The sequence below is a fragment of the Phaseolus vulgaris genome, chromosome 4 (assembly GCF_000499845.2).
Source record: "Phaseolus vulgaris cultivar G19833 chromosome 4, P. vulgaris v2.0, whole genome shotgun sequence".
Lineage (NCBI taxonomy): Eukaryota > Viridiplantae > Streptophyta > Magnoliopsida > Fabales > Fabaceae > Phaseolus > Phaseolus vulgaris.
Window position 1 is genome coordinate 8,864,807 of NC_023756.2, and position 15,727 is coordinate 8,880,533.

General features: G+C 29.6%; 1 long non-coding RNA gene across 1 annotated transcript; it reads right to left on the bottom strand.

Annotated features, from left to right (window-relative positions):
• Positions 1-4,615: 4,615 nt before the first annotated feature.
• LOC137836418 (uncharacterized) lies at positions 4,616-15,290 on the bottom strand. Its single transcript, XR_011085262.1, has 3 exons — positions 15,186-15,290; positions 14,170-14,230; positions 4,616-4,763 (listed from the first exon to the last, which is right to left on the bottom strand). It is a non-coding gene; the product is annotated as an uncharacterized lncRNA (long non-coding RNA).
• Between the last annotated feature and the right edge of the window lie 437 nt (positions 15,291-15,727).

Consider the following 15,727-nt stretch of genomic DNA (forward strand, 5'->3'; position numbering starts at 1 on the left):
TATTTAAATATGCTTTGAACTTAGGTCTTAGAGGTTGATTCATTAATTGAAGTTAGAAGGCACTTCATTAATTGAAATTATTATTCAATTCTTAAAGATTGTTTTTATGAATTTCAATAAGTAAAAATAAGTTGTTTGTGAAGTGACATTAACTTATCACATATATACATCATCATAATTTATTTTTTGGTTACATTTGCAGTATCAAATTTTGAAGAATCAGACACTGGAAACTATTCATTATAATAATATTAATAATAATATTTATACTAATATTAATAATAATATTAATAATAGTAATAGTAAAAATATTAATAATATGAATAATATTAATAAATATTAATAATATTAATAAATATTAATAATATTAATAAATATTAATAATATTAATAAATATTAATAATATGAATAATATTAATAAATATTAATAATATGAATAATATTAATAATATGAATATAATATTAATAATAATGTGAATATAATATTAATATGTATAAATTATGTTAATAATAATAAGTAAAATAAAAGTGATAATATGACCAAAGAACTTCTCTGGTCTAGTGGTTAACCCTTCTTTGGTTTTCCTGTTTCTTGTAGTGAGAGCACTATACTCACAATTCTCATGTATGAGAGACCACTTGTTAAGAAGGATTTTTTCAGTATTTAGGTTGAAAGTGATACCCCATATTTCAAATTTTATATTTTAGTATTTATTTGCTTAATACTTTTTTTAAAAAAAAATTATCAGAAAACATGGCAAAGAATTAAATAAAAACTAAACATCCAAGTAAATAAAATTTAATATAAACTATAATGTAAGAAATAATATTTTATTTTTAGTATGTTGCAATCATATGAAATTTTTTAGACGATATAATAATTATATAATTTATATTATTTTATGTTCTACTTAGTTTTTTATGACAATTATATAGTTTATTTTTATTTTTATATTCTTTTTGGTAACTTGGTCAGATGTGTCATATTAATTTGTTGTATTTTTATATTTTAAATTAATTTAACATTTTTATTTGTCTTATACTCCAAAAAAATAATTTACTATTTAATATATTTATCAAATTTGGAGTAATAATTTTATTATTATATTTTAATTTAAAGGATGAAAAAAATCGTTAAAAAATTAAGAATAATAAAAATAATTTGTTCTTATTTAAGACATGAATCAAGATAGAATGTACCTATATCAACAAAGACTTCATTATTGCAAGAAGAAAATAATCTAATACATATCCAACTCATCTTTAAAATTTTGATCCTTAATAAATTGAACTACGAACAACTTTTATAGATAACCTTACATATATTTCTGAGAATGAATTATTTGATTAAAGAAAATAACAACAATAAGTTGTATTAAATAAAATATACATAACTAATATTTAATAAATAGTCAAAAATTGATTGAGCTAATTAGGAATATTTATAATACATCATTTTTCAATAGATGTGTTTATTGTGTAATTAGTTAAATGACTTACATTGAAACAATAATATCCCATGAAAAACATAGCTTACATTGAAACATAATATCTCATGAAAAATATATTAACTTACATTGAAACATAATATATCTCATGAAAAATATCTTAACTTACATTGAAACATAATATCTCATGAAAAACATCTTAAGCAACTTTTAGAATCTTTCTACATCACAATAATGTGAAAATTCCTTAAGTACAAAGAACACAAATAAAGAAGGAAACATACTTCAGCCTCGATCAAATAAAGAAGGAAACATACTTCAGCCTCGATCAGAGAAAAATTTCCACCAGAACCTGCAAAACACAATAAAAACATTTTCTATGATTTTAATCATATCACAAGTCCAGAAGTATGTCCATCATGTTAAAAATAATGTTAGCAACACATTACTTCTAACACATTGTATTAGATAAATTTATAATAGTCTCATAAATACAACACCAATACTCCATTAGTGAAAAAATACCCATATGCAATTTATCTAAACCAATGAGTATATTGGCCAACAACTATTCTATTAAGAACAATTTACATAAGACCCATGTGCTATTAGAACCAAAGATACTAACCATAAAAAAGTCCTATAAACTTGCTTCACTTAAAAGTCCATATGAAACTTTGTGACTCTTAAGTCTTTTAGTCATGCATCCAAGGTAGAAAAGAAAAATGTAATTTAGTAGTTGTGGCTTAGTCGATAATGTAATGTCCTAAAATGTAAGATCTGAATATGACATCAAATATTGTACATTAAGGTTCTTATAAAATATTACATTATCATTACATTATAAATCTGAAAGTATCTTAAATGACTTCTTGGAATTCAATTTCATTATACTTCTTATTTAATAGATAAAATAATGGTAATTAATAACATGGATGTAAGCACGGTCTCCTAAAATTTAAGAAATGAACTCATCTTAAGAAAATGTACTTATCAACCTCTTCTTCTTCTTGCCATTAATACAAGTAATTTCATCTTGTATTGTAATATCTGCATGTTATTTTCTTTTAAAAAACTTGCTAGAACCCGAATCACAATACTATAATTATTTCAAATGGATTTTGAGAGTTATCTTGCGAAGAATAATATTGTAACTTTTCAAATTCCATAGTGCTTTACCATTATCATCCAAAAATTTAAGTTTCATTCTCAAAACAGTCTCTGTAACATGTAGAAATGACAATATTTAAAATAGCAAAAAGATTAAATTCTTACCCTATATCAAGCAACAATATGTATCCAAATATTCCATCTTAATATATTTACGAAACCATTTCCTATTTTATATATTCTCGAAAATAAATGTTTTGCTTGAAAAAAATATTTTTTCATAAGAAAATGGGGAATTTAAACCAAATGAAATTAAAACTTTATAAGATATTGCATAACCTTATTACGTATTATGTGAAAACTATAGATTAAAGTCTTTGTAAAGTCAATTTAAAAATAATTTATCAAGTATTTACATGCAAACACTTTTTTTTTTACCAAAACTATAATATTTATTCAAAAACAAATAGAGACATTGATTATTTTCATAAGTTGCAGTTAGTATGTTAGGCTTGTCCAATTTTACAAATAAGGATTCAAACTATAATGTAAGTTGAAATAAACATGCAAACTTATTCAAATCATATCTAATTAATTAATTGAGGTTTGAAAGAAAAAACAGGTTTAGATGAAAAGAACATACAGGTTTAGATGAAAAGAACATACCATAGAAAATCAAATTAAAAACGTCATTCATTAATTCGAGAAATATGAGAGAAGATCCAATTCCAACTTGCAGAAGTTTCCCTTTTTTTTATTGCTTTCCCTCTCTCATTTCTTTCTTTCTTCATAGCTGATGTTCTAGAATAACCTACATATTAAATATACTTAATTTTTATTGTTTTAGATCAATTTTATAAAATTGAAAAAATAATAGAAACAAATAGATGCAAAATAAATTATCTTCTTTTATAGCAAGTTTTTTTAATTGAAAGTTGTGTTTTATAATATTTAATTTTTTGAGAAAATAATAAAAGGATACCTAAAATGGAACTTCAATGTTTTAAACAAATTCAAACTTATAATTTGTTCTATAATATGAAAAAAAAAATATACTTTCTTGATAAGTTTCTTATTTTCTTATTTATTCAGATAACATAAAAGAATTATTGGATGTGTATTTTATTCCTGCATGCATAAGTTAATTCCATTATTAAAAATAAAATAAAATTATAATCTAGCATTTTTAATATAAAATTAACTTATTTTTATAAATGGTGAAGAGGTGAACTGAAAATAATTTATAGATACATTTCTTTTGACTTTTTCCAAGCATTTACATTTGCACGCAAACACTTTCAAAACTATAATATTTATATAAAAATTTATTTTGTTAAATTTTACTCATTTAAATTGTTGAGTTGATCTAAATCTTACACTAATAAATTACTTTTTGCAAAAACATTCAAAGGTTCGATCTTTCTCAAAAAAAAAGAGAAAAAATCAATTTTAAGTGAGAGTAAGAAAAATATCATTGAAAAGAGTTGCAATCATGTGGCACAAATATGTTATGGATGGAGGTAAATGAAAACTAACCGAGTTGATTGCTAAGTCGAATGAGTTGAATGACTCGGAAAAACTGAAGAAGAAAATAACTTCCATATAAGATGAGTCCCTGTTAATTGCCTGTTTGTTTTTCTTGTTTCTTCTTCTTTCTTTTATAATCAAACAGTAGGAAATTTCTAGAATGGATATTTAGTCTTAAAAAGTTTTTTAATTCAAAACTATTTTATAATATTTTAACTTAAAAAAGAATAAAAGTAATACTTAAAATCCAACTTCGGTGTTTCCAAAGGAGTTCCGAAAGGAAGAGAAATTATAAGAACATTATTTTCATTTATTTCTGTTACTTTAGTTATATTTATTTCACCTTATTTTTACTGTTTATTTAAACAAGAAAATAGGATGAAATACATGAAATTGTGGAATGAAAAATAAAACTTGCATGAAGTGATAAGCTTATTTTTCTTACTAAAATGTGTATACAAGTTCAAAATGAAACAGTTTCTAATATTATAAAAAATTAAAAACAAATAATATGTTAAATTCAGCACAAATATGAATATGAGGTAAATAAGGGTGTGTTTTCACTGAATTATGAACAAGTTGTTGATTGCAGCCAAAAGAAAATACATGCGAAGAAGGGTCACGGGAAGGACAGTAGATGCGGGCTGAAGGAATGAAGATGCATGTAGAAGAACGGTCCTGAGAAACATAATAACACTATTAAGTTTATAGAAACATAAAAAAAAAGAGTAAGAAAATGAATAGATATGAATATATTTAAATTTTTATTGTTTTAGATAAACTTTATTAAATTTAAAATAAATAACAAAAACAAACCGATATAAAATATATTACTTTTTCTTAATTTTTTTAATATTTAATATTTTATTTTTTAAAAATAATAATAAGAATAGGTATACTCAAAATCCAACTTCAATGTTTAAAAAAAAAATAGAAATCATAATTTTAAGAACCTGGTTATTAATTTGTTTTCCTTACTTTTTTCTGTCCATCTGTATTTATTTCACCTACTTCCTATTACTGTTTTTTAAATAAGAAAATGAGGAGAAATACATGACTTTCACCAAGTGATAAAGTTTCTTATTTTCTAATGTGCATATAAGTTTAATATCACTCAGTTTCTAATATTATTAAAAAATCAAAAATAAATAATGTCTTAAATTATAGATTTTAGTTTTATATATTTTTAATTAATTTAGAATCAATAATTTTCATATTTTTTTCAAGAAAAAAATATCCCTAAACATTATAAACAATGAATCTAATCTAACATCGAAATAAATAAATAAATTTCAATTTAAAATGTAAAAGTAAAATCAAAGTCCAGTATTATCTACTGTAAAATATTATAATAGCAAAACTAAAACAAATATAATTTTCTTTACTATTAAGAATATTTTCAATTAAAAATTAATTTTACATGATTTTTATGTCTTAATATATGCACCATATTTAGTTTTTTAGTACCCAATAATACTTTTAAAAATATCTTTTAAATTATATGTTTTGATCTAAGTTTTTTTTATGTGTGAATTTTACAACTCATATATCTATTAATTTCCTGGTGACATAATATATTGCAAAAATATTAAAAATTATTGATTTTATAAAAAAAAGTTAATATATTAAAAGATAAATTTAAAAATACATAAATATTAATTAAAATAATAATTAATATTTAAAATCTTAGTAATTAATTAAAAATTAATTTAAAAATTAGTTATCAATAATAAAAATTAATTTAGATATCAACAATATTTTTAGTATCTAAAATAATTTATAATGTAGTCAATATTGTAATTAATTATTTTTTCTCTCTAAAATAAGTTTTTATTTAATTATTTTCTTGTGATAATAGTAAAAATTTAATATAAATAAATATTTTTCAAAAAATTTATAGTTTAATTTAAAGTTGGAAATAAATATTATTATTTTTATAATATTTTGAAGTATGATTTAATTTGAACATATATTTTAAAATAAAATAAATTAAGATTTAAAATATATTAAAAGATGTAATAATTACCAAAACTATAATATTTATATAAAAAAATGGAAACATAAACTATTTTAATAAAAAACTACAACTACCAACAAATCTTTTGAAAAGTTAAAAGGAAGATGATCTTAATATAAACCCCAGTAAGGATGATACTCTTCTTTTGTAAGGCATGTCCACAAAATATAATGGTGATTAAATCTATATTATGTTACTTTAAATTGGTTTTTGGTTTTAAGGTCAATTTTTCTAAGAGCAGGAATGGTGGGGTGGGTATAAGTCAATCTCAATTACGACTCTACTCGTCTGTTTTAAACTGCGAGATTATGAATGCCTCATTCAAGTATTTGGGTATGGAGTGGTATAGAAAGGGAAGTTTTTATCTATGGTTGATAGAGTTTGTATGTTGAGGTCAGTTATTTCTTCCATTTCCTTGTTTTATATGTCTTTCTTCAAGATGTCATTGTCTGTGGTTCTCTCTATTAAGAAAATACAGAGGAATTTCATGTGGGGTTGAGGGAAGGATGTCAAGAAGGTAACTTGGGTGGTGTGGGAGAAGGTGTGCAATTCTAGAGAGAAAGGTGGTTTGGGTATAAGATATAAGGCGTTTTAATGATGCGCTTTTAGGGAAATGGATTTGGCGTCTTTAGTTTGTAGAGGGTGGGTTGTTGAAAGAGAAGTCTAAATACGACAACTGGATAGAATTGTGAGTGGTTGAGAGTAATTATAAGGATTCGCTTTGGTGGAATGACCTGAAGAAAGTTTGGGCGTCGGAGGAGTAGGGGACTAACTTTAAGGATAATATTGCTTGGAGGCTGTGATGGGAATCAAATTAGATTTTGGGAAGATAATTGATTGGAAACGAGGCTTTAAATGTAAGATTTCCAAGGCTTTACTCAATTACTAAGGATAAAAGTGTTGTTGTGTCAAGAGCTGGGGGTTGGGTCAATAACAAGTGATCTTGGAAGGCGGAGTGGAGGCGTACCCTTTTTTGCGTGGGAAGTGGATGAGGAAACCTGTTTAATGTTTCTATTTGAGGACAAGGCTTTATCTTTAGGGGTTATGGATAAATGGGTTTGGAAGTTGGACGAAATTTTTGGTTACTCTGTTAGTTCAGCACCGTACATTAGGTTAAGGTTGGCTGAGGAAGGTACATATGTTTCTATTTATGAGGCTTTTGGAGTCTTAAGGTGTTACCCTCGTCAATGACTACTGTTTGGAAAGTCTTGGCTGATAGGTTACCAACACATGTGAACTTGGAGAAAAGAGGGATTGATCTGGAAAGCAGTATGTGTTTCTTGTGCAGGGAAGAGAAGGAATTTGGGAGTCATATTTTTTTCAAATGCAAGGTAGCTTGGAAGGTATGGAGTTTGTGCAGTAAGTGGGTTGGGGAGGCCTTCGTATACCATTGGAATGCTTGTTCCCATTTTAATCAGTTTTATCTTGGTTGGGCTTCTCAGAAGATTAATAGATATTGGGGGAGTATGTGGATTGCTGTGATTGGGGAAATTTGGAAACAGAGGAACCTCATCATCTTTAAGAATGGTAGAGTGGATTGTTTGAAGATCTTCACCTTGGCCTAACTCAAAGTGTATGTGAATTGTTGTGATTGGGGAAATTTGGAAACAGAGGAACCTCATCATCTTTAAGAATGGTTTAGTGGATTGTTTGAAGATTTTCACATTGGCCCAACTCAATGTGTATGGCTCACGAGTAGAGTAAACAGTGTTTCGTTTACTTATGCCCAATGGTGTTTGGACCCATTGGTTTGTTTGAAGTCTAATTAAAAAATAAGGGTGGAGTTGGAGGTCTTTGTGGGTGTGTTGGTCTTTTGTCAACAAAGGACTTTGGTATGTGTTGCAAGTTCTTGAGTTGTTTCCGGAGTTATGAAGGATTGAAGTTTGTTTTTTCTTTCCCTTATATTATTTTACTTTGCTTCTTTTGGGTGGAAGGACTTGATAGGTTTTTTCTTAGGCATGTATGCAGTGTTGCTGGTTTGATCGGTTTGGTATTTTCGGAGGCTTGTATTTTCTGGCCGTTTGTCTACTATCTCAAGAGACTCCAAAATTCTGAACTCAAGAGATTCGTTTTATTGTCAAAAGTATTTCTTTCATTTATTCATATTTCTTGACATGTAACACGTTTAAAGACATATAACTTAGGACATATAAATTAAAAATAATATTTTCTTAACTTTTAAAAGATTAAAATCATTTTTGTGGTTATGTCTTGTTTTTAACAGGAAACAAATTCAGATTACATATAGTTTGTTTTATACTTTCCCATACATAATTCTTAATACAAACAAAAGTTAAATAAAAAGGAAAAGAAGTAAAAAAACACAGTACTTTTGTAATTAAGTGTGATAAATTTTGGCATTTTTATAGTATATTTTCTTAGCGATGAGAAAATATTTATACAAGTTAGATGAGAAAATATGTTTGCAAGATAAAATGTTAGATGTCTCATGTCATCTAACTAATTTTGAAATATAAATCATATATCTATTTGACAAATATATATTAATTTATTTTAAAGCCAACGTGTTAAATTGTACACATATGTCAGTATTTTTTAAGTATTTTGGGTTTCAAGTTGGAGACAATCTGAGAAAGAGAAAGTTTTGGAAAGAAGTCCTCAATAAAGTAAGGAAGAAATTATCAAAATGGAAAGGCAAGAACTTAATTTTTGCAGGAAAAGTATGTCTGATCAAGTCTGTCTTCACAATTGTACCTCTGTATTATATGTCCATCTTTAAAGCCCCAATGGAGGTATGTAAAGACCTAACAAGATTGTAAAGGAGATTTTTGTGGGGATGAGGTAGCGAGAAAAGGAAGATTGCTTGGGTAAAATGAGAAAACATCTGTAAACCAAAGATTGAGGGAGGCTTGGGCGATTAAAGATATTAGAAGTTTCAATATGGCGCTCCTTGCCAAATGAATGTGGAGGTTGAAAGTTGACGTATCTGGGGTGTGTAGAGAAGTAGTTTTGTCCAAATATTCTATCTACAGAAATACTAGAAGAACTTCTTCAAGCACAACACAATCCTAGTGGTGGAGGAACTTGTGCAATCTTTATGAAGAATGTAAAGAAACTAGTTATACAAACAATTAGCTTGGAAATTGGGGCCATTAGATAAAGTCCTTTTTGGGAAAGACAAATGAATTGGTGATTACACACTGAAACAAAAGTACCCTTTTGCATGGGGGTATGAACAACAGTCCCAACTCCTAACAGACTTGAACAACCTCAAACCCCATAAAGACTCTCATGATAATGTTGTTTGGTTAGTTCAGGAGGATGGTTTATTCTCTGTCAAATCCACTTTATGAAGTTCTACAGTCTTTCGAACATCTTGAGCCATGTCTAGCCATGAAAACTTTATGGGACACCAAAGTCCTACCAAATGCTTTATCCTTAGCTTGAAGAATTCTCAAATGCAAGATTCTGACTAGATTGAATCTCTATAGAAGAGGCCTCCCTTCTTTATTATGCCCTTTTTATAATCAGGTAGAAGAATTGACTCAACATATCTTTGTGGAATGTGCGATAGCTTATGAGGTATGGTCGCAAGTTTCTAGGTGGGTGAGAATTAAGTCAGTTTTTCATAATGACCTTAAACATCTGCTACAATTTTACCAGTTTCAATTCAACTCTAAAAGAAATAGAGTCTGGATGAAAAGGTGTTTGGGTGACAATTTTATGGAGCATTTGGAACCAAAGGAATGGGGTCGTCTTTAGAGGGGGAAGGGTGGATGTTGACGAAATAATTAACCTAGCACAATAACAAGTTTGATGTTGGTTGAAGAGGAAAATAACTAGTTTTAGTTTTTCCTATTCAAATTAGGTTCTTTACCCCTTGAACGACTTGTTCTCAGTTAGGTTTTTGTTATAGTAACACTAAGACCTAAAAACTACGAGAGATAAAATTTTAAGAAAAGGGAAAAACTCTCATTCATTCATTGCACTCATATTAAAATAGGGTTTGGGAAAGGTCACAATGGGCCTTCCCTTTAAGTCACATTACATTAAAACTGAAAACAATTAAATTGAACATCCTTTAGCCCATTAAACCAAAAAGTCTTTCATCCATCTAGGTTTATTAATCTGACGTTTGGGCCTGTTGATGTTGTTGGACCCTGGTGTAACATTACCATCCGCTAGTTGAGGCACTTTGTCCTCAAAGTGAGTCTGATGTCCTTTTTGGGTTAAGTGGGGTTGTTGGGCTGATTGGTTGGGCTTGGTTGTTATAGGAATTTGGTGAATGTGTGGGATTAAAGGTTTGGACATAGGTGCAAGTATTGTTGGACCCGGGTTAGGGTTTTCTACATTTTGGGTATTAAGGGGAGTTGGTGAGGCACAAGGCTTGAGGGGTACTATTGTGGTTTATGGTATTTGGTTTGAGGACATGAGATAATGGATTATTATGAGGAGTGGGTGAGGCACGGGTTTCTAGGGGTGGGCCAGTGGGATTTAATAGATTAGGTGCAATGGCATGCATGCAAGAGTTATGAATGAGGTTAAGTGTAGTTAGGGATTTATGAAGATTAGGTGAAATGTGGGGCTCAAGACTTGGACATTTTGAAAAAGTTGGGATTAGATGTGTTGGCGTATTTTGATTGGGCGGCAAGGACGGTGTAGTCAGAGGGTCATGTGCGGTTTGTATTGGGGAACTTAAGGGAGTAGTCGAGTTAATGTTCGTGATGGAGTTTGGGTGTGGGGAAGGATATGGTGTTGGTCCTCTGAAAAGCCGAAGAAGTGAGACGTGAAACACTAGGTGGATGCAAGATGAGGTAGGTAACCTGAGCTCATACGCAACGGTGCCTATGCGGGGGCTTATTTGGTATGGTCCCGAGTAACGAGGAGATAATTTTTGACAGGGTCGACGTTCCACAGATTGTTGGCGGTATGGCTGGAGGCGAACCCAGACCCAATCATCTATGTTGAACGTGCGGTCCAAACGGTACCAATTTTCCTAGTCGCACATGCGTTGGCGAGTTCTGCGAAGCTTAAGTTTGAGAGCATGCAACACTAAGGTATGCTGGTGTAGCAGATCCGAGATGGTGGTGTTGAGGCGAGGCGTGTGCAACAAATCAAGGATGGTGGGAGGTGGACGACCGTATAGACCATGGAAGGGGGAGGTGCCTATAGCTGAGTGATGCGTCGTATTGTGCCATAACTCTGGGAGGTGGAGGTAATGGTACCATGTGTGCGGGTGGTCCTCCGTGAAACATCGCTGGTAAGCTTCGAGCCCTCTATTTAAAACATCTGTTTGCCCATCCGTTTGTGGGTGATAGACAGAGCTAAACTTTAATGTTGTACCATGGACTTTGAATAGTTATCTCCAAAACGTGCTAACAAAGACTGGATCTCGATCTGAGACGATGGTTTTTGGCATTCCATGAAGGCGGAAGATCTCCACAGCAAAGCGCCTTGCGAGTTGTTGCGTCGTGAAGTGCGTGGGAAGAGCCAGAAAATGGGTGTACTTGGTGAGGCGGTCACAGATGACCCAAACTGATGGAGATCAAGCTCAAGTGGACATGGAGGCCAATCAACAAGATCAAGAAGAGGTAGAGGCTCAAATGGAGGACGCCCATGGAGGTCAAAGCCCACCTCAAAGGCTTACAAGAAGCATGTTCAAAGCTTTAGGAGCTAGGGGACAATTATTTTCTCTTTTTGTAATTTCTTTGGTTGAAGGTGCTTAGAGGGAAACATTAGAAATCTCTATTGTTAAAGCATGTTTTAGTCTTTAGTTAGGAGCTTTAGGAAGGGGGGTGCGTTAGTAGATAGGTGTAGGAGTAAATAAGGAGGTGCCAAAGTGAAGGAAGAGGTCACACCTTCCTCATGCATGGGTTTAGGCGCCGGTTCTAGTAGCTTTTAGGAGGGAATTTTGAATTCTTTTAGTTTGTTTTTCAGCACCTCTAGGCTATAAATATAGGTGTTTCCCTTGTACATTTCAGATTTGAATTTTAATTAGAGAAACTATACTCAAATTTTGAGAGAGCATTGGAGAGCTTTGAGCCTTCTTCTCTAGTCTTATCTTGATGGTTCCATGGTTACCTCAAGTGGCGGCTTGCACACTCATCTAGGAGCATCCATCCTTCTAGTGGCGTGATCATCTAACCATACATCCATCTTCATGAGCTTTCTCCTCTCCTTCCTTCCTTCTCTTTTGTTATTCATGTTTTAAGCTTGTGTTCTTGAGTTTTGGTTCGGTTATTTGCTTTTTCCAGCAGCTGTTCTTCTTCTTCTTTGTGTTTGGTTCGGTGCCTTTTAATTTCCAGCACTCCTTTTCAGTTTTCTTGCCTTTTAATTCAGTTTGTTTGGTTCATAGTTGTTCTTATTCAATTCTATTCGGTGCTTTTGTTTTTTTTATCTCTTTTTGGTGGTTCAATTTGACAATATGTGGAACTTCCAAATGAGTTTGGATTTGGTGCTAGTTTTGGTGAGTTCTTGACTTAGAACATTGATCCAATTCTAAGAAAAAGTGTCTAACTATTGTCCAACTTAAGTTGATTCCTAAGAATGTCAAGAATCATTCTCTTCTTTGCTATTGGAATCACATCACAAACCATTGTGTGACCTGCAGAGGAAGGTAAGTGAGTTATGAAATCCATAGACAAATCTTCTCATATTTGTGCTAGTGTCGATGGAGGTTGAAGTAACCCTTGAATTTTTTTTGGCATGTATTTATTTCTTTGACAAGTGACACACTGCTGGAGAAATTGTTTCACATCCTGCGTCCATCCCGGCCAATAAAACGAGGCAGCAATTCGGGCGAGGGTAGGCTTGAGGCTAGAATGACCATTTGTTGGGGACTCATGCATTTCATGGAGGATCTTTTCTCTAAATTTATAGGACGCTGAAAGGAACAGTTGGTGTCGAGAAAACAACATCCCATTGCAGACTGAGAACAAATTGGGTTGTTGTTGATCGTGGGTGCAAGATTGGATTAACTGGGCACCTTCCGAGGTTTTGAAGAACTGTTGTAACTCTTGAAATAAGATGGGGATCGGCGAAGACAAAGCGAACAACAATGAAGGTGTTGGTGTTCCTTAGTATCAAAACTTTAATATTTATATAAACAATTTAATAGATAAAATAGTTATCACTAATGAAATAAAAATAAAAATGATTAGTTTTTTTTTTCTCGGTTTCTCTTATCATATTCAGAACACTCAATCTTACCTATCTTCTCAAATTAAAAAAACTAGTATCTTAAGTATAATAGCATCATTATTCATAATTGATTGAAGAATTTTGAGAATTACCTGGTAACCGATCAACATATAGATTATTATTATTGTAACTTTTCAACTTCCTAGATGTTTTGTTAGCAACATCACAAGCACTCTCTTCTTTATGAATAAAAAAACAAATGTCAATTTTTAAAAATATAAAATTATTAATATTTACAATATAAATCACCAATACATTAATCTTTTTAGAAACTCATATTAAATCTAAATGTTTTATTTAAAATTTATTTTATTATTAAAGTAAAATGAGAGTAAATAATAAGAGATGTTCATTAAAAGATACATTAAATCCCTTATTAATTACACTAAAAAATATATTTACTTTGAAAATTGAGTTATTTTCCAAAATAATTACAAAAATAAAGTCATATAAACATTATATCTCATTATTTAGATGTATGGAGAATATCATAATATTATGCCAAAAAATTGTAGCTATATGAAACTAAGACATCAAGGTAAGAAACATTAGTCATTAACAATATCTTAAGAAATAGACTACTTACAAAATTTTATATTGTAAGGACAGAAATGAAATGTTTGTTTTCTTGAAAAACACTTTCCAAGTGTGTATCTTAAAATATGTCTTTTGAGTGTTATTCAACAAATATATAAATTTATAGAGTAAAAAATAAACTGTACTGGACAAATGTATTAAATATTTTAAAACACTCGTACATTAAATATAAATTTAAAAATAACTTTTACTTAAAAAATTTCCTAAGATTAATTTAAAATGGAAGTAAATAAGAGAAGATACATATATTTACTTTCTTAAAGTGGCATTCCAATGCAAAAGAATAGTCATTAAAATATTATAACTCACCATTCATATCCTTTCATATCCATAAAAAAGATTAAAATATATTGTCTCATATCTGTAGCTGCTGCACACGAGAAACACAAGAACATCAAACTCGCAATCACACCAAATGTTTATCATGGAAACAAACATGCATGCATAAATTATCTCTATTATTAAAAATAAAATAAAATTAAAATGTAATATTTGTAATGTAAATTTTAATTTATTTTCATAATTTATGGTGAAGAGGAGAAATAGTTTATGAACACTATTTTGAAAGCAGTTCGAAGCATTTGCATGCAAATGAAAAAAATTTCAATAATGTCAAAGTTTGCTCATTTAAATTATAAATATTTTAATTAGTCTAAACCCAGACTGAAATAAACCATAAATTACTTCTTGCAAACAGATTCTGGTTGAACCAGTATGAATGGGAAGAAAAAAAAAATACCAGAAAAAATTAGTTGTCATGCACAAATATAAATCCAGATAAATAAGCATGAGCTGTTGTTAATCTCTTCGTGAAGAAGAGCAAAAGAAAGAAGATGAAAATACAGAATAGTCAAGGGAACACTGAAGAGAGTTACAGAATAGTCTATACGTTTATTATTTTGTTTTCCCTTTTTAATAATAAAGTTTGTCTTTAAAAGGATGCAAAGTCATTAAAATCAGATCTAGTTAATTGATAAAGAATAAGAAAAAGGAAAAGAAAATATCATGTAAAATTCAAAATCAGATCTAGTTAATTGATAAAGAATAAGAAAAAGGAAAAGGAAATACAATGTAAAATTCAGAGTGAACTAAACTATTAAGGTAGAAGCAGCAATGAGAGAAGATCGTGACTCAACCTGCATAGGTTCTCCCTTTTTTATAATACCGAACTTAGAAGTTTCTAGAAGTTTCAAAGGTTAAGATTAGATCTTTCTTGATCCAGATAAAAGAGAAAAAAAAAATCAGTTTCAAATGAGTATAAGAAAAATATCATGGAAAGCGGTTGCAATCCATGCAGCTATGGATGAAGGTAAGCGAAAACTAACCGAGTTGATAGCTGAGTAGGAACGAGTTAAACGACTCAGAAGAACCAGTCGTGACAGAAGAAGAAAATAATTCCACTAAAGATGCGTCCTGTTAATTGTCTCTTTGTTTTCCGTGTTTCTTCTTCTTTCTTTTATAATAAAATTAGGAAGTTTCTGGAATGGATATTTTCTCTTAAAAAAATTTTTTAATTCAAAACTGTTTTATAATATTTTAATTTTGAAAAAATAAAGTATTACTTAAAACTCAACTTCAGTGTTTTGAAAGAAAGAGAAATCATAAGAAAATGAGTTTTTTTTTTTTTATGTTATTTAGTTATATTTATTTCACCTTTTTTTTTTTTTTTAATAAAAGAATGGGATGAAATGCGTGGAATAAAAAGAAAACTTCATTGGACCGATAAAGTTTCTTATTTCCTCTTACTAAAATGTACATATAAGTTCAAAATCAAACAATTTTTAATATTATAAAAATAAATAATATCTTAAATTAAAATACTAAACATAGGTAAGTGAGAAGACATTAACTTCATTATAAAAATACG